The sequence below is a fragment of the Anabrus simplex genome, chromosome 1, assembly GCF_040414725.1.
Source record: "Anabrus simplex isolate iqAnaSimp1 chromosome 1, ASM4041472v1, whole genome shotgun sequence".
NCBI classification, from domain to species: Eukaryota; Metazoa; Arthropoda; class Insecta; order Orthoptera; family Tettigoniidae; genus Anabrus; species Anabrus simplex.
The window spans coordinates 811,246,893-811,268,039 of record NC_090265.1 but is presented as its reverse complement, the minus strand read 5'-3'; the positions used below and the strand labels follow the sequence as shown (position 1 = coordinate 811,268,039).

At 39.9% G+C, this 21,147-nt stretch overlaps 1 protein-coding gene across 6 annotated transcripts in view; it reads right to left on the bottom strand.

Moving 5' to 3' along the window:
* bur (GMP synthase burgundy) overlaps nucleotides 1–21,147 on the bottom strand; it is a 190,445-nt gene that overhangs the window by 83,326 nt on the left and 85,972 nt on the right. The window lies entirely within an intron of this gene.

Sequence of the window (21,147 nt, the reverse complement as noted above, 5' to 3'; positions counted from 1 at the left end):
ATTGTGTCTGTGTAGTTTGTGAATTTGTACTTGTGCATTCTTAGTTCAAATAACAAAGAAGACATAAGAGTGTACAATGGATCTTTAAATTAAGAGGGAGAGTTCCTGAGGTAAACCCAAAGGGAAAGAACACACTATTATAATGTCTCCTGAATTTTTTTTTTAAGAGAAGTAATGCGAGTAGCGTAGTCAGTGAAACAGCCAGAACAATCTATACTATAAGGAATGAACACACACTCGGTCCTTTGCAAACTCCCACCATGAAAAGAGAAGGATGACAGAAAAATGCAAGAAAAATTAAATCATATAATAATGTGCAAAGTGGAGTGCATCACATGGTTCACTATCTTATTTGCAAACATACCATTGGTACCTTTTTTTTCTTTCTACTTTACGTCACACCAACACAGATACGTCTTATGGCGACGATGGGATAGGAAAGGCCTAGGAGTGGGAAAGAGGCAGTTGTGGCCTTAATTAAGGTACAGCCTCAGCATTTGCCTGGTGTGAAAATGGGAAACCACAGAAGACCATCTTCAGGGCTGCAGACAGTGGGTTTCGAACCACCATTGATACTGAAAGCAATTCTGACTCTGGCAAATGGAAACTATTCCTTGCCACAATTTTCCAACACTATGTTTTATTACTTCTTAAATGTCAAGTTCAGTGAGTGAATCAGAACAGCCCTGACTATTGATGCTCTAGTCCAGTCTGGTATGCACATATTTTACGAGTGTTTCAGGTACAATTGTGTTTTGTGATCTCAATACTGTTTGTTAATCCACAATGAGCAAGTATTTAAGTAATACTGAAACGTATAAATTCACAGTGCTCAGTTACACCGAAACAAATGGGAATAGGGCAGCGGACCGCAAGTATTCAGTGTCCGAATTCAACGTGCACTACCGAAAGAAACAAAAAACTCCACTTTGAGTAATCAACAAGTCTCGCAAAGCATTTCTTGGCCTAAAAGACGGCAAGTTTCAGAAAGTAGAGGAGGATCTGCAGAAATGTGATTTAGTTACACAATCATGGCTATACTGTTTCCAACGAAATGCTGTATTTTACAGGACAAGGCATAGCTGAAGCGCATGGGCTGAGTATCTTGTATTTCTAGGTGGATGATTACCATATTTCACCGCACAATTGTCAGCACCGCATAATCGACGCATTCTTCATTTTCAATGAAAAAACTGGATTTTAAAATTTCATCGCATAATCGTTGCATGTTCAAATTTAATTCCTCAAGGTGCTTGAAAGGTAAATGGAACTGCAATGTAAACTGCATATGAAAGCACAATAAAAATACGTTTATGACTTATGACGAGTTTAGTAACACAGCCACGTTTGCGAGATATCGGTACAACTTTCGCCAAATATATCGGCATCGACAATGCGGAGACTACTTCAGAGGACCGGGATCCTGCCACGTTGAACAGCTATGATCACATGACATCAGACAGAGGTGCCACTCCCGCTGACAAACGCCCATCTTCATTAGTTTGTGTTTTTCGACAGTCATGCATCAACTTTTCACTCACTGTAAAAGTCTTTCCTCAGCTTCGTTTTCGTGTTATTCAGTGAAGACAACTACGTTTGGCTTGAAACCCGCAAAACAGTTTCCGTAATTACCTACTGTCACAAGTAAATGCTTCACACAACGTGTTGCTATGTAAATTACTGTTGGAAACTGCTCAGTACAGTATTATTGTATTAAAAAACAAAATATTTCTACACACACGCCAAAAAGAAAATAAAACTTAACCTTTTCACTGGCGAGTTTTGATGGCCAGCCGAGCCCTGTGGGCCGGGTTTTTTCTAAGGAAGAAGCACTTTGACAGATACATATTTACTGATACTATTAATGGAATGCATATCGTCCCCTTAGCCCTGCAGCCCAATACGATGTCGGGGATAAAGCAAGATTATATTTTGCACCATATTTTACGACCGGATGTCCTTCCCGACGCAAACCTCAGTTGAGAAAATAATGAATAAGACGCCATGATGGCTACACGTACGCGGGAAAGATGTTCTACTCCAACGAAGCTGAAATAAAGCCAGATTGCTTTCAAAACACGCGAAATGAAGTGGTATATCTGCAGTACAGAACTTCTTTGAGCATTTCCACGGTATCTCAAAGCATGACATTACATCGTGTTCACTTGTGAGATTGGTGAAGTGACAATTCCGCACCAAAACGTATTTACACGGGTTTGGCGGACGTGGCACGTGCTCAATAACGTATATATACAGGGTTGGCAGTGATTGGGTTAAATTCTCATGCAAACATGTGTACAGTACAATAATCACGTTACTCACAAACAAACGCATCTGTATATTCCAGAGCAGTTGATACATTCACGAGAACACCTAATAAAGAAATAAATTGAGAAGACCTTCTCAATACAATATACAGTAGAACCTCGATAATTCGAAATCGGTTAATTCAAAATCCCGCCTAATTCGAAGAAGCTCTCGTTCCCGGAAACATGAGATACAGTTTTGTATGTTATTTCAATTGTTTAATTCGAAATACGGATAATTCGTAATTCGAAGTACAATGTCGGCCCCATTACCGAAATTCAGACTTTTAATTCGAAACTGCCTTTACATTTTAAAACAATAGTATGTTACAGAGTAATTTCAACTCGAAATGTATCCGTTCCGCGTCATAATAGAACGAGCGTTCCGGATCGTGGAGGGGTGGCTTTCCGCACTTACACTCACTTCGATGGGTCTACAGTGCGCTTCACGATAGCTAAGTTGAATGAAATCGGAATTCTTTTGAGTTCAACCTTTTAAGGAACGCCGTAATATCACGCAACATGCAGTGTGCGGGAAAACAGAATCTGCGAACACTGGCGATGCCAACAGTTGACGAAAAAACGTGGCAAATATAATAAACTCGTAGGCACCGAACAATATTAACATTGCCGGTGAAACTGCACTGTTTTATTTTAATGCGAGCCCAAACGGTCTTATGGTTTTAAAGGAGAAATTGCCAGCCGGGAAATCGTACAGTGTGAGGGATGGGGGTCATAGTAGTGCGTTGCAATGCACATGGAAGCGAGATACTTTATCCCCTCGTCATAGGAAACTTCGATAAGCCACAATGTTTTAAGAGCGTCGGGCACTTTCCATGCCAGTACAAAGCATGTATAATAAAAATGCAAACAGTAATGAAATCCAAAAAATAATGCATTTGCACAGGGGAACCGGCATAATTTATCGTCTTTGAATTGTGCGATTTTTTCTTTCGTAGCGTGAGGTTACGTTTGTCAGTGATTTATCCAAGTGCATTATTTGAACATTGTAAATGCACCTTGTTGGACACATTTCGGAAATAGTTTTTTCCATGGCATTAGAAAGGTTTAAACTGTGAATCGAGGTGATTGCATGTATTAATGGGTCTTAGAATACTTCGTGACGCGGCAAGTGTTTACATTTCTGAAGTACGAGAGAAGTGCCACGGCAGGAAATCGTACAAGGATAGAGTCATAGGAAAGTTCGATTTTTAGGGCATCGGGTACTTTCTGTGTAAATACAAGGCATCTAAAATGCATACACTATAGTAATCCAATTAATAAAGCACTTGCACATGGGAGCGAGCATAGATTTCTCCTTGTCTTTGAATCATGCTTTTTTCTTCTTTCTTTCGTTGCGTGAGGTTATGTTTACCCGTGAGATATCCGAGTGTATTATTTGAATACTGTAAATGCACCTTCTTCGATACATTTTGGAAATAGTTCTTTTTTCTTGGCATTTGAAAGGTATAAACTGTGAATCAAGGTTAAATGCATGCAGTAACGGGCCTTAGAATATTTTATAACGCGGCAAGGGTTGGTACTTCTGAATTGCGGATTGGCGGTTAATTCGAAATCACGTAATTCAAAGTCCGATTTTTTAATCCCAACGACTTCGAATTAACGAGGTTTTACTGTATCAAGTAAATAATAATACATCAGTCTTGGGACTAGTTTCAGCCAATTCGTAGCCATCTTCAGTCAAAATAAAAGTAAACAGATTATGAAAATGAAAAATCCACAGCCTGTTTCCAGTCATTCGACTGGGTCAGGAACGAAATGAATGAAGCAACTATCTAGCGGCGAGGACAGGAAATGCGCCTGATGCCGAAGCCTGTCAATGGAGTGTTGCTGGAATGAAAGATGACAGGAAAAACCAGAGGACCCAGAGAAAGATCTGTCCCGCTCCCGCTTTTTCCAGCACAAATCTCAATCATCTCACATGGAGTGACCGGGATTTGAACCATGGTGTCCAGCAGTGAGAGGCCGGCGCACTGCCGCCTGAACCATGGAGGCTAAACAGATTATGTGATAACTAAAACTTACAGTATAACCTCGGTAATTCAAAGAATATTGAATTTTCACGACCGCATTGTAATCGCACAGACTTTCAATTAGGTCGTGTTACGTACATGTAGTACGTGTTGAAGAGATGTTAAGTACAGAACAAAAATGGCCAGCCGGACACCAGTGGGATCCAAACCCACAACCTCTCAATTTCGCGTCGGTTGCTCTACCAATTGAGCTATGGTGGCCTAGGCCATCTTTGTTCTGTTTGAAAGGATCTGAGCTACAGGTCTGGCACTGCTGCTAGGTGTTGTGGGTTCGGATCCCACTGGTGTCCGGCTTGCCATTTTTGTTCTGTACTTAACATCTCTTCAACACGTACTATATGTACGTAACACGACCTAATACGTTGAAAGTCTGTTTCGGTAATTCAAAATGGGTTAATTCAAAATCTCACATAATTCGAAGAAACTCACGTTCCCGGAAACATGAGGTACGGTTTTGCATGTTATTTAAATTGTTTAATTCAAAATACGGATAATTCGTAATTTGAAGAACAATGTCAATCCCATTACCAAAATTGAGACTTAATTCAAAACTGCCTTTACATTTTACAAAAAGAGAGTAATTTAAGTTCAAAATTTCCACGCGCCATGAACGAACTTGTCTTCCAGAATGTGCAGGGGAAGCTTTCTGCACTTTCACTCACTTTGGTGGGTCTACAGTGTGCTTCTTATGTGATAAGTTTGAGTGAAATCTGAATTCTTTTGTGTTCAGCGTTTTAAGGAACACCACCTACAAAAGCATAATAAATAAATAAAAAAATAATAAATAAATAACTATCACATAGAAGGCAGTGTGTGGAGAAACATACTCCATGAACAATCACGATGTCGACAGCGAAAAACCATGGCTCAAATAATCAATTCATACGCACCAAAGTGTCGATGAAACTGCATTTTTTATTTTTTTTATGTTGAGCCCAAACGGATTTTCGGTTTTAACGGAGAGAAGTGCAGCCGGGAAATCGTACAAGGGGACGGATCACTGTACTGTGTTGCAATGCACACGGAAGCGCGAGACTTTCTTCCCTTGCCATATGAAAGTTCGATAAGCCACGTTTTTTTTTAAGGCGTCAGGCACTTTCCATAGAAGTACAAGGCAGCTAAATATGCAAATGGTACAGTAATCCAAGAGATAAAGCATTTGCACAGGAGAGCCAGTATAATTTGTCCTCAACTTGGAATTTTTTTCTTTTGTTGCGTCAGGTTATGTTTGCCGGTGTTTTATCCAAGTGCATTATTTGATTAATGTAAACGCACCTTGTTGGATACATTTCGAAAATAGTGTTTTCCATGGCATTTGAAAGGCTTAAACTGAGAATCAAGGTGATTGCATGCATTAATGGGTCTTAGAATACTTCGCGATGCGGCAAGAGTTGCTATTCCTAAATTACGGGACAAGGCGGCCATGGACAAGCGCCATAGCGGGAAATCGTACAAGGACATTGTAATGCAGACGGAAGCGAAAGACTTTCTCTCCTCGTCATAGGAAAGTTTGATAAGCCACGATGTTTTAAGGGCACTGGGTACTTTCCGTGCAAGTACAAGGCATCTACGTAGGTGGCTTGAAAAGTTCTCAGTGGAACTGCTTTTATTTTTCAACATAGTCTCCCTGTAAACTAATGCATTTGGTCCAGCAATGTTCTAATGCCTTGAACCCATCTCAAAAATGAGATTCCTCCAAGCCTGCAAAATAGCTCTTCAATTCGGCTGTCAGTTCTTCCCTTGTAGAATATCTCCGTCCACCGAGGAAAATTTTCAGCTTGGGGAATAGATGAAAGTCTGATGGTGCCAAATCAGGTCAATAAGGTGGATGTGGCAACAATTCGTACCCCAGTTCATGAAGTTTTGCCATGGCGATAACACTTGTGTGCGGCGGAGCGTTGTCCTGATGAAAGATGACCTTTTTCCTTGCCAAACCAGGCACTGTTTCGCGTATCTTTTCCTGTAGTTAGTCTAGGAGGTTTGCATAGTATTGCCCCATAATTGCAGAGATGCCAACTTTCAAGAAAGATAATTCGTAATGCAGCCGTTAGGGCGGGGGGCGGTCGCAGATATATATTTTTTTTCCGTAATCTTACTAACTTACATATCATTTAATTTAAAGCTTGTAGTTCCTGTTTGGTAAACGTACATTGGTGACATGCTTTTTCTTTTCATATCATGCGCATCCTCTGCACTAACAGAGCACTTAACAGTTCGGAGTTCATATTAGCACGAAATTCAGTCTTGTTCTTCTTCATCATGCGCATCCGAAACACACTACAAAACACATGTGAATGAGATTTTGAGGAATGCATTAAACAATGCCATTCTTCCGAGTATACCTCCCTAAATTTTTCAACTATATTTATTACTAGCGTCACTAATCGCGGTAACGTAATCACACGTATTTTCCTGCACAAGAAATCGCTTCATTATTTCATTATTTCGCATTTCGTAACACACGAATAGCATATATCCTAGAAGAGCAATATATGTAAATTTGGCAACCAAAATCGCAATAAATACGTCTTCAACAGTCACGCACACAGTATTCACAATTAAACGGAGTTTGTCACCACTTTACCGCCAAAACAAAGACAAAAGAACTCGCATACTTGCATGGAAGTCTGATTATGTGACGAACAAAGACAACAACTCCGCAAGATATACCACTTCACAGGTGCCTATATTTCCGGAACTGGAAGCACACTGCGTACACTGCGTTCGGCGCGTGAAAACTCGAAATATTCTTAAACGAGGGACAGGAAAGGGGTATAAATTATTACTGAGAAATCCGAAAATAATATTCTGAGAATTCAAGCCGCCTTGTGCATTCTTTTGAACACTTCATACACTTAGATTTAAAAATCAACAAAAAATCGTAATTTGTGGTGTGTGATTCGTAAAGGCGTAATTAAGATGGGTAAGTCGTAATTATTACGATTAAATCGTAATAGTTGGCATCTCTGTAATTGTTTGGCCAGTAGGAAGATAACCTATCAGCAGAATGCCTTTTGCATCCCAGAAAACTGAGGCCATGACCTTTCCGGCCTTTGCTTTCTTTGGTGGTGGTGAATCAGCATGTTTCCATTGCTTTGACTGCTGTTTTGTCTCTGGGGTATAGTAGTGGACCCAAGTTTCATCTGTAGTCACAAACCGGCGCAAAAAATCTTGTTGGTTGTACTGAAAACGGGCCAGACTTTGTTCGGACATTTCCAATCTGGCGCGTTTATTGTCCAATGTCAAGAGCCGCGGCATCCATCTTGCGGATAATTTTTTCATACCTAATTCTTCGGTTAAAATATAATATACCCGTTCAGAAGACATCCCTACAGCTTCAGCAATCTTCCGCACTTTCAGTCGACGATCCTCCATGACCATTTTATGCATTTTTTGTGATAAATTCTGGAGTCGTAACACTTTTTGGCCGTCCACTACGCGGATCATCATCCAAGCTCTCCCGACCAAATTTAAACTCGCTGGTTCACTTGGCAACAGATGAAAATGAAGGAGTAGAGTCCCCAGTGTGTTCTGAAAGTCGGCATGAATTTCCTTTGCTTTCATACCTTTCTTTACAAAGTATTTAATCACGGCTCGAATCTCAGTTTTTTCCATTGTCACAAATCACTACGCGGGAACAACGACAAAGAGTCGTCACTACCACACTCCTGCAGCTAGAGCACTGACACGCCACGTGTTCACTCACAAAGGATGTGTGATTATTGCGCGGGAACCTCGCTCTAGCACTGACATGTAGCGGTGATTCCGAGAACTTTTCAAACCGTCCTCGTAAAATGCATACAGTACAGTAATCCAATGAATAAAGCACTTGCACAGGGGAGCCCGTATAGATTTCTCCTCATCTTCGAATCATTTATTCTTTTTGTTTTAAATTTCATTGTGTGAGGTTATGTTCGCCGGTGAGTTATCCAAGTGCATTATTTGAATACTGTAAATACACCTTGTTGGATGGATACATTTTAGAAATCTTTTTTTACATTTTCCATAGCATTTGAAAGGTTTAAACTGTGAATCAAGGTTAATTGCATGTAGTAACAGGTCTTAGAATACTTTGTGATGCCACGAGGTTTGGCATTTCTGAATTACGATTTGGAGGTTAATTCAAAATCATGTAATTCGAAGTATGATTTTTGCGTTCCAACAACTGTATGTATACAAGACAAAGTTGCACAAATAATGATATCATTAAAATATATATAAAACCTGCCTGATTCCTCCAGCATGTCAGTGTGTGTTCCACATCAGACAGATATACTGTTCATTTCACTACAGAGATTTACTTCATTGCCTGAGGTCCTAACTCTACTTAAAGACAATCATATTATGACAAGATCAAAACCGTAATTTGTTTTATATGTATGTTAATGTTATAATTATTCCTGCAACAGCGCCGTTGACTTGTAGATATATGTTTTAGTTATCACATAATCTGTTCAATTTTATTTTGTAAGAAACATGTTATGGGACAAAGATGTGCCAACGGAAGCAAAGGATACTATTTACAAGATGTATTACGTACCCATAACAACTTACGGAGCAGAAACTCGGACAATGACAAAGAAGGATGAGAGTCGAATACAGGCAGCCGAAATGAAGTTCTTGAGGAGTACGATACAGACGAGTAGAAGAGACAAAATAAGGAATGAGAAAATCTGGGAAGAAATTGGAGTGAAAAAAATGAATGATAGAATAGAGAAGAGCCGACTAAGATGGTTTGGGCACATAAAGCGAATGAGCGACGAAAGAATGCCAAAAAAGGTGATGGAAATGCAAATCCAAGGAAGGAGAGGCCGTGGACGACCACGATTGAGATGGAAGAATACCATCCAATGCAGCATTATAGAAAGAAACCTGGACTGGGACACAGTGTTGGAGGAGGAGTGGTGGAAAGACCGAAGAAAGTGGAGAGGAACCATATTTGCCCCTACCCGGCTACAGCTGGATAAAGGGAAATGATGATGATGATGATGGCCACTTGAAACTAGTCCCAAGACTAATGTAATATTATTTACATGATATCATCATAATCATCATCATCATCTGCAGTTTCCAGCTGTTGGCCGAGTCTGCTTGGAACATAAGCCTGAGCCTGAGTCTGTATAACCCCAAAGACTATACATACATTTTTAAATGCGTGCATCGAAAACAAAAATGAGGCGTAGATCCCCGACCAGGAAGGGCGAACGACGCAGCCCTGAACTGGACATGTCCCTCTTATCAACACAATTCAAGTTAATGACTAATACTACGAGTAAAAATCCATATAAATACTAAATGAGGGTTTATTGAAATATAAGGCAAATCAAATAAATCAATTAAGGGAAAATACTAGCATTGAAACAGGGCAATACATACATGTTTGATGTTGATCCAAATGGAGAACGTGTCAACATTACGTGACCTCATCAATTCTTTTAAACACCAGGCATAGTTATTCATATAATGTTTCCATCGAACAATCAGTGACCTCGCAACATAATGCTGTGATGTTAATATCTTTTGCACGGGGCTAATTTGATCATTCCATCAGCGAGAAAAAATTAAATCCAAGCGTGGGCGTCTGTTATCTTTTCCATTTTTTCAACAATTCCTCTCGTTAAAAGATTCCCCACACCAAGGAGCAGATAAAATAATAATAATAATAAATTAAACCAGAGAGTGTACGACCAAGGAAGATTTCATCGAAGGGTGAGAGAAAGCTCTCTGGAGCAATGAATATAATGCCAATCTCAAAGAGTAACATGGGCCTGCGCACGCAGACGAAAGAAACAAAATAACATGACGCTCTCTAGGTCACAAACGACCAGGACGGATACGAAACAAACGACATCGCACCCAAGAAATAACAAAGCACGGTAAAGAATAAATAAAAATTAATTTAGCTGATCGACACGTCATCACATTCATTCAAACATACGACTTTTTGCCCTCCTAGGCAAACAATACCAGCAGATTGGTACGAGTAAATAAATCAAGACAACTCGTACAGTGCAACTCATCGTTTCACAAAACAGGTCTCACATTAATTATAGATACTTAGCTCAGCCAGGGCAATTGCCAGCAGGACCCCACGGTCACGCGTAGACCCATCACATACACACTTCGTACGACCAGAATGGATCTCCTAGCCGACACGCAGGGCATACCTCCAAACGATGGCAAATATTTCATAGTGAAGCTCATCAAAATAAACAGAGACCCAGCTATTGATGCACCACAATTACGTCCACAACTGACACACCAACCATTCTCGCCCCGAGTACAAAGATGAGTATCGGTCGGCCATTATACGAAGAAAAGGAAAAAGAAAACAGAGAATGCAGAAATAATATCATTTCAAACTATTACAGTACCTTCAAAATCAATCATCGAGGCATAATAAAGATGCGGTAGCTTAGGACAGCTTTAAATCTATTAAACACCCATTTGAAATGTAAAAACGCCGCTCCTGCGTGTGAGGGCTCCATGATTAAATTAGCATGCATAAACACATCATCATTCTCTCCAAGGAGATGATATTAAAAGAGTCTCGCCGAAATAATGATCCTTCGTACTCGCGACTGAGGGAGTTGCCCTCTATCTATTGAAAGCAGAAGTACATAAGCCACTTTAAGCAAGGCAGATACATATTCATTGAAACATGGGTAAAATCATTTTAGAGAACATGCTACAGTAGCATGTTTCAAGCCTCTCCATCTCCTCTTGTCTTCCCACCACTTCTCCCAAGTCACTCTTGCCCAGTCCTCTCCTCTTCTCTGTACACACTCTTCCACTCCTTTTATCCACCTGTCTCTTGGTTTTCCTCTTGGCCATTTACCTGTTATCTCCATTTCGTGCATCCTCTGTGGTATCCTTTCCTCTGTCATTCTCTTCATGTGTCCATGCCTCTATCCTATTTTGTAGTGGCTCTTCTTTTACTATATCTCGAACCTTCTCATTTCTCATCATATCCCATCTTGTCACTCCTATCGTGCTTCTCAGAAATTTCATTTCACTTGCTTTATTCTATTCACGACTCTCTGCCTCATTACCCAAGTCTCAGCTGCATACGTCAGAATAGGTATATAGTACATCCTGTATATCACCCTTTTGCTTCTCTGAGGGACATCCTTGCTCCAAACCAGGCTTCTGATACTTTTCAGGAATGCTCCTGCTTGTCTTCCCTGCTCGATTATTTCCTTATCATTTCTTCCACTTTACTCTATGATACTTCTTAAGTACTTGAAACTCTCCACCTTCCTAAGCTGTTCCCCTCCAAGCAATATCCCTCTATCCAAGCAACGAACTGTTCCTGGATGTCCCCTTCCCTTTCTCCCCAAACTAACAGGTCAACTGCAAATATCATCACTTTCATTTTTCCTTCTCCAATTTTCCTTGCCACTTTTGTCATTATCTCGTCCATTGTTACTACGAAGAGCAAAGATGACAGACCACTTCCTTGTTTTAATCCACCTTTTTGCTCAAACCAGTCTGTTCTCTCTCCTATTTTCACACAACTGACACTCCCATTGTACATCTCCTTCACTCTTTCTATTGTCTGTTCCTCAACACCTTTTCTCTGTAAGGCTTCCCATACCTTGTTTTCTACACATAAGCTTTCTCAAAGTCCATGAAAGCCATCACAAGATCCTTACCCCCGCTCTTGTAGTTGACGTACTGCGAATATAAGGTCTACTGTGGGACTTTCCTGATCTGAAACCATACTGCTCCTCTCTTAACTTTTCATCCACCCTCTTTCTGATTCTATTCTCCAGAATCTTCTCAAACACCTGTAGTATTTCGTCATACTCGGGAGATCTGAAGGACTTTCTATCGTTGACTCCAGATGTTGTTAAATGGATAGGCAAATTGACTCTCACCATATAAGTGCATACATTGTCATTGTATACTCTGTTTCATGTCTAATAGTAATAAGGCCCTAGTTATTTTAGTATATGATTTTTATATTGTTGTATGTTCCCATGTGTTGCCATACGTTAAATACTACTACATAAGAAAGGTGACAAAACAGATGTAAACAACTATCGCGGCATCTCCCTTCTCGCAGTAACATACAAAATTCTCTCCAAAGCCCTTCAAACTCGGGCAGAAGAGCAACTTGATTCACAGTTGGGTGAATACCAAGGAGGCTTTAGAAAAGGACGATCTTGTGCAGAGCAGATCATGAACCTTAAGTCTGTCCTGTCGTACCTAAAATCCAGGAATAAGAATTTTGTAGTTACTTTTGTTGACTTCCAAAAAGCCTATGACTCCATAGACCGACACACACTCCTCCGCATTCTGAAGGAAATGGGCTTAGACAACAAAACGAGAGCTATCATTCAACAGACCTTAACCAGCACTACGTCCAGGGTGAAATCCAGGGGAGAAATTTCGAATGTCTTTGAAATCAAGACTGGTGTTAGGCAAGGGGACGGACTATCACCGCTTCTCTTCAACTGCGCTCTGGAGAAAATCATTCGGGAATGGCGCAAGGAGATGTGCAAGGAAGAGGTTGAGAATGGCCTTAGAATAGGATATAAGAAAGATGATCTTATCATAGACTGCCTAGCTTTTGCAGATGACCTAGCGATCTTTTCTGATTCCCTAGATACTGCTGAAAAACAAATTAACCAACTGAGAATCCAAGCAGCAAAAGCTGGCCTCCAAATCTCTTTCCAAAAAACAGAGTTTATAACCAACATCAAGCCAGCCCCCAGAGAGCTCACTGTGGAACAGGGAAAAATCAAGCAGGTGGAAAAGTTTAAGTACTTAGGCGAGTAGATAGTACCTAACAACTCTGAGAAAGAAGCAATCATATGCAGAATCAACAAGATAGAGGTGGCATATCAGCTGTCTAGGAATGTCTACAACAAAAGATCAGTGTCTATCAACGCCAAGCTTAGGCATTATTGTTCGGTTGTACGCCCGGAAGCACTGTACGCAGCAGAATGCCTTGCAATGAACAGAAAAGGTCTGATGGAGAAGCTAGAAGCTAAAGAAAGAAAAATCCTGAGAAAGATTCTTGGACCAATCAAAGAAAATGGTGAGTACAGGAGACGACACAACAGCGATCTGTACCAGCATATGGAGAGGATAACGGACACGATTCGGAAAAGGAGGATTAATTTTTATGGCCATATAGCACGCATGAGCACACAGAGACAAACCAATAGGATCTTTTCCTACTTTCTTAACAAGAAAACCAAGGGACCCTGGTTTATCAAAGTTGAAAAAGACCTTCAAGAAATAGGAATCACACTCGAAGACATCCAGAAACGTGCTCCTCTCCAGGAAAAGCTACAGGGATACAAGAGGTTCCAAGAAAGGCCAAAGTTGAAAACAGGCAAGAAGTGGACTGATGAAAGGAAGGAGGCTCACAGAACGAGAATGCGTGAGTACTGGGGAAGAATCAAAGCTCAAGGATGCAAACGGTTGAAATAACGTGGTCCACAGCAGGCCGAAACGAAGAAAGAAAGAATAATAATAATAATAATAATAATAATAATAATAATAATAATAATAATAATAATAATAATAATAATAATTCTCATACACCTTTGCACAGTGGCATATCAATGTGATAGTTCTTAAACTATTTTCTGTTCCCCTTCTTGAAAATGGGTATGATTACCCCCTTCTTCCAATCTTCAGGGGGTCTTCCTTTCCTTTCATACTACTTTCAACATACGATAAAGCCACTGTTTCCCTACCTCTCCTGCTGCCTTCACCATCTCAATACTCACCTCATTTAACCCTGGGGCTTTCCCTCCTTTCACCTTGTCCAGTGCTAGCTCCACTTCTGCCCATGATAAGTCTTTTTCTTCTTCCGTATTTCTTACTTCTTCCCTGCTTCTACTTTCCTCATCAGTGTATCCTTCTGGGTTCAGTAAATCTTCAAAATACTTCTTCCACATTCCTTTGAGTTTCTCCATTTCCTGAACTTCATTTCCATTTTTGTCTATCATTATAACATCTTCCCTCATGCCTTTCCTCTTACTTTTGACCATTCCACACAGTACTTTTTTATTTCCGTTGCTATCCTCTTTCATCATGCTAGTCCACTTTTCCACCCATTTTTTCTCCTCTGTTACAACCTTTATAGCTTCTACCTTTTTCGTCTTATATTCTTGTTTTGTCTCTGTTGTCCTCTGTTGAAACCGCACTCTGAAAGCTTTATTCTTCTCCCTAACTGCCGCTTTGGCTCTGTCGTTCTACCATGGGGTCTCCTTGCATCTTTTCCTGGCAATAATTCTCCCACAAACTTCCTCTGCAGTTTTTACTAGTGTCCTCTTGAACTAGTGATGGGAATATCAAATGATTCAAACTATCGGTAGACTACCGATTGTGAGGCTTGTGAATGAAAACATTTGATAGTTTTCATTCGGTTTGAAATCGATAGTAATAGCCTATACGTTTTGTACTGTGGTACTACTAGTAACTAGTAATAAGTCATTTGCTAGGTTTGCTACTAACTACCGAAAAACTTTGATCAACTTGAGTGATCGAGTCAAAACTCGAAGATGCGAATTTCAACATTCACGACCTCTCCGCACTTATGCCAGTCCACTTTCTGACAGATTTCAATTTTGTCTTCATTATTAAGGAATATTAGCTACTCTTCAACGTACCACTCAACACAAAATACATTTCTAGCTTCTGAATGGAATACAAAATACAAGCACAAACAGACTCAATCTGCTATTGAGCTATCTCGCTGCTAACCGGCAAGCAAAACTGAACATTCCTGAGGCTCGGCTTGCTCTCTGAAAGTGCAACTTATCCTTTGAAGTTCAGGAAGGACTTTTCCCGTAATCAAGCACTGTGGTAACAGCTGTTACCCAAGCTGAAAAATCACGTTTCTTTCAGAAGGGATGACAAATACAGTAACATTTTCAGGTCTAGGAATGGGATTGTACTAAGTGGCAATAGTGAAAATTCGTGACATGATATGCGAGGTCATTTTAATACAGATTTAATACAAAGAGAATCGGAACTTCAAAATTCCGACGTGCTAAGGGGGAAAACGTGCTAATGAGGAACGCAGTAACGTGGTTTCACTGTACCTCCAGGACATGAAGAGGCCCACTTGTGTGTTTACAAGTGTTGCAAACAGGGGTGTATCTACTTATAAATTACATGACAGTTATGAGAAAAGGACACATTCATTCCGATGTTTAGCAGTGATAAGAACAAATATTAACTCCTCTTTCGTGAATTAGATTCTCAGTGACTCATTTTGATGTCATTTGCCTACATGTTATGATCAACTGTACCCCTAGTTGCAAGGCCTTGAAAGCCGTACTAGAAAAGAAGAGTGTAAGGTGCCGGTACTGCTCGGAGACGTTGCCGACAAGCAATAGCTTACAGCCTTACGAATTTCAAATGAGAACTCATAATATCACTGGTGTATAAATTGTACATTGTCTTGCGACAACATTGTCAAACTACAAATCATACTGCTTTTCTTTGGAGTTTTTCCAGTTCACAAATCAAGTAATCCTCATGAGGGTCTCATACACTGGAACCATACTCTAATTGCCATGTGTCGTATGTATAGCAGTATTTATTTATGAGTTTGATTTGGACTATTTTAATTATTTTGATGTATATACGTATTACGTAACACTTCAACTTGTATCAAATACAATTCAGTTACAAATACATTTTTTGAGTAATAAAAACATTGGCATTAAAAATTTCTCTGCATAATGTTCGCACCCTACAATATTTTTGAAATTTTTTGTATGAAATGCGATGAAATACAATAATTTTGTGAAGAGACATTTACTTCCTCTTCAACAAAGAACATCATTATGCCAAAGAATGACGAGCGATTTCAACAAAAATGTCATTGATTTTCATCGCTTCAAGATTGGGAAGCGGAAAGTGAAGATCAATTACATAACTGGTATTAAGAGGATGGCCTGGTGGGAAATAAACATTACAAAGTGTAGTTATGACAGGCAAGGAAACACACACCACTACTGCCTCCAGCTGGGCTCTTAGTGGAATCTCTTCGCTGTAGATTATCAGAACGAACAAAAATACGAATGCCACTGGAAGCCCGGTTAGCACAATCTCGTTAATTTGAGTAATCCAAAAGACCGTATGATGACCTGGTCAGAGATTAGTTTCTTGAATACAGACTATACTCATCGTGAACTGACTAATTAGCTGGTGCAACTCAGTACGATGCCTGTCATAACCGTCACAATTCCACAGCAACTGTGCCATAATGTGGACTTTTTCAGAGTTTCAGGTTATAAGCTACTTCACATATTTAGTTCGTAACACATCCAGAATGGCTTAATGAATCAAAACACTTTAAACTTAAACACCAATATCTGTGGCCGTAGATGAATGTTCAATGTCCATTCCCTCATCAGAAGATGAGGTGATTAACATCGGTAGCGAGCTTTCCTCTTACGTGAGGAACGCACAGATGTAGGGAATGATTCCCCTATCAAGGAGGAGTGGGAGAGTGCCTGGTAAGGGCGTCTACATTTATTTTTATTTATTTTGTATTAATGCAGTTGTGCCTTGTATTGAGAAGGGTTGGATCAGTTGTTTTATCAAGGGTTTGCATACAGTGTTCAGTTTCATCATCTATATTGTTGATTGGATGTATAGGTTTTGAGAGTACTTGAGATGTCACAGTACATTTAATTGTCGAAGGGCAGGTTACCATCTTGTTCTGAATAATCCCAAACCCTTGAACTTCTGATGTGTGGACATCATACGATCGGGTGTGACGGATAGAATCTGTAATATTTCTTTTAGTGCACCTTTGATCATTTTATCAGCACCCATTATCTTCTTGAAGATCATATTTTTATATTTTGTGCTTTCATTTGACTACTATATCATAATATAATACTTAAATGTGAATCACTTAATTTTCTGGGGTTGTTAAATATTTGCCTTCTTTCCATAAGAAATCCATGCCTGTCCTCCATTTCTCTATGTTACAGCTGTGACTATCCTGTATTTACTTCAATTGTTTTTTATTACAGTACCAGCTGAAGTACCCGTGCTTCGCTACAGGATTCTCAGAAAGACTGTCTTTGTGGTTTTCCTACCTGAAGTTGTCAGAAGGAATGTAGTGATTAAAACCAATGTTTTATAAAATAATCAAATTAGTAAACCGCAAATTTTCTCACTTCTAACGAACAATACTACGGTGCTGATCTAACAGTCCAAAGTCCCAGTGCTGCAATGACCAGACCGCAGACAGCCGTGAACACTTCTCTGCCATTATTCTGTTAAATATGCACACTGCTCATTCCAATCAGTGCCTCAGTGTAGGAATTGAATAGCTCGAATGCTATGATGAACCAGTTTGTTACGTATCAGTAGTATCAGAAATTTATCTAACTCCCCAGCTACTTCCCGCCAATTTTCAGGCAGGCTGTTATACTCGGTACGACCGAGTGGCTGTGCGGTCAGGGGCGCATAGCTGTGAGCTTGGATCCGGGAGGTAGTGGGTTCGAACTCCACTGTCGACAGCCCTGAAGATGGTTTTCCGTGGTCTCCAATTTTCACACCAGGAAAGTGCTGTGGCTGTAACCTAATTTACATAGGGGCTACTTCCTTCCCATTCCTAGCCCTTTCGTATCCCATCGTCGCCATGAGTCCTATGTGTGTCGACGCGACGTGAAGCAAATTTTAAAAAAAACTCGGTATACAGCAGTAATCCCATCTATCAGAGATGAATGGCAACAGAGACACAAAGCAAATCACAACAAACAATGGTCAATGTAATGTTACTGTTGATCAATGTTATGAGTAGAGTTCGTGGTTTATAGCATTTAAAAATCAGTGATTTAGCGTTTTGATTTTCAAATTTAGCGTTTTGTAGCATCTAAACTTCTCAAATTTAGCATTTTGTAGCAAATTGGTTAAAAATAGGCATAATTTGCTAAATTGCACACACAACACTTGGGAGTAAAATCATACTGTTTAATCACACATTGCTCGTCATGCAGTTTTGAATTCACTATGGAAAATAAGACAAACATCAACATAAGACTGCAAGAAGTATTAACGAACACACAGGAATATGCTTATTTTCAAATTTACAAACACAATTTCAAAGTGAAAAATACTATTCTGAACGTATTTATTTATCACAGTACAACACACCTACAAGGAAGAGGAATTTCAATGATGATTTAAGTACAACATGCCAATTATTTAAAAGGTGTCCTCCTTCATTTGAGACCGCCTATCAGTTACAATTATGTTGTACTTGCTAAAACAAACCTCTACATTGACACTGTCCGTAGAGGCCCAAATGCACAGAAGTGCTGCCAAGGCAAAGGAAAGCTTGCAAAACTTTTTTTTCTTCTTCAAGTTTTTGATTGCAGAGTCGGCACATAAATATATAGGCCATCTGTATCCTTACATAAAAATGTCCTGATTTGTGACTTTCGGCATGCTGTTTGATCGTCACTTCGCTTCTACCCATGGCTAACAGACAATAAAATAAATCGCTACCGTACTTTTAAACAGAACTACTACTCAACACCAATGTCAAGAATAACCGACTAAGATCAAGGGTCAACACACAAAGAGAATGAACGTGGTGCTTGAAAGTGTATTTGCTGTTTGATTGACTGGTCTTTGCAGTGCTCTTTAGTCAGTGAAAGAAATTCCACACATTGAATGATTTAACCCTTTGGCCTGCCATTACTTGTGAAAGGAAATATTCCCTTAGGCCTACATACTATTTATTTTTCGTCACTTTAACATAAATTTGATTAATCACATAGGCTACATAAGAATACACAGAGCTAAATGAGCTTTTAGCTCGTCTATAGTAACAGGAAACCAATGTTTTTGTTCGTAAGTATTACTGGTTTCAAGGGAAGCAGATAAATTAGCAAGAAATGTAGAGGGATAGGTATTGGTTTCCTTAGTAACGTGATCCCAGAACTGTGGGGTTAGAAATTCATTCCCTAAGTCCATTTCTTTCGGATTATTACCCAACCCCCTCCTCACTATAAAGTGAATTTCCAAAACTGGTTTACACGTTACAGAAAGAGGCTTATTGTCAACAAGATCATAATTCCAAATATCATTTTACTAGACTTCTCAACGGGCGAGTTGGCCGTGCGCTTAGGAGCGTGCAGCTGTGAGCTCGCATCCAGGAGATAGTGGGTTCGAACCCCACTGTCGGCAGCCCTGAAGATGATTTTCCGTGGTTTCCCATTTTCACACCAGGCAAGTGCTGGGACTGTATCGTAATTAAGGCCACGGCCGCTTCCTTCCCACCGGGCGAGTTGGCCGTGCGCGTAGAGGCGCGCGGCTGTGAGCTTGCATCCGGGAGATAGTAGGTTCGAATCCCACTATCGGCAGCCCTGAAGATGGTTTTCCGTGGTTTCCCATTTTCACACCAGGCAAATGCTGGGGCTGTACCTTAATTAAGGCCACGGCCGCTTCCTTCCAACTCCTAGGCCTTTCCTGTCCCATCGTCACCATAAGACCTACCTGTGTCGGTGTGACGTAAAGCCCCTAGCAAAAAAAAAATAGCTTCCTTCCCATTCCTAGGCCTTTCCTGTCCCATCGTCGCGGTAAAACCTATCTGCGTCGGTGCGACGTAAAAAAAAAGGAAAACTAGACTTCTCACTCGCTCTTGTTGCATTCTGATTTTGTCACGTAGTTTCAATTGGCACTATTATCTCGGAACTGAAATCGGAATCACTTTCATCACTGTCATTTGAAGAAGTATTTTCACTCTCCAGAGAATCTTTTCCACTTTCAACATCACTATTTTCAAGCCAGTTACGAATAAACTCATCCATGCCGCGCTTGGATGCCGCCATGATTGTTTACAACGAGCGGCAAAATGAGGTGCTTTTTATTTTCCGTATTTCAGCTCAGAGTAACTATTTACACAGAGAAAATAGCTTCAGGTATCATTTGACATCAATCGGTTAGGCTACAAAACAAAGAGAATAAATCTCTCCGACCAGCTAACTGCGATAATGAACTTACAGATGTTCCGTGCACCAAGACGGAAGTGTCCGTCAAAGCATGTTACCGCTTTACGATCGCAATGGGCGCCGTGATAATTATTTCTCCTGAAATAAATAACAACATTTATATCTTATTTTTAAGAAAAATGCATAGTTTTTAAAAATATATGTTTATTTCGTACAAAACTGAGAATTTCGCATCTATTTCGCATTTTGAACCAAATTCGCATTTTATCGCGAATTCGAAATCGCTAAAAACCACCCGTACAGGTCATATAAGATGAAGGCACATACACTGACAAAGTTTCGGCACGTTTCGCATTTATCGCAAATGCTAAAAATCACAAACTCTAGTTATGAGTTTTCTGTAGGCCCTATTGTAGGCCTTCACATTCAATTTTCTTTCAACTCTGTAATATAAGGCCGTCTTATGCAATTAATTATAGCGTAGACTGTAGTTCCTTATTCCCCGACTTTACATACCGATTTTCATTAAAATTCTGTTTACCCATTTTCTCGTGACGGCGCTGATATGATCTTAGCAACAAAAATCCATATTCATGAATATCTCCGTTATCATAGTCGGTACGGTCAAAATGTATAAGACATAAATGATCGGAAATTTAATACTATGTAACTTTATTTATATAGTAATTGTCAATAAGACCACTAATAACACAAATATTCGAGAATTAAATTTTGGGCCTTCCCCTAAACTACCATTTCGCTCAGCGTGAATAAAGCTATTTATGGCCTACATTGTAGCGACTTATTCCCCGACTATGCATACTGATTTTATTTACGATG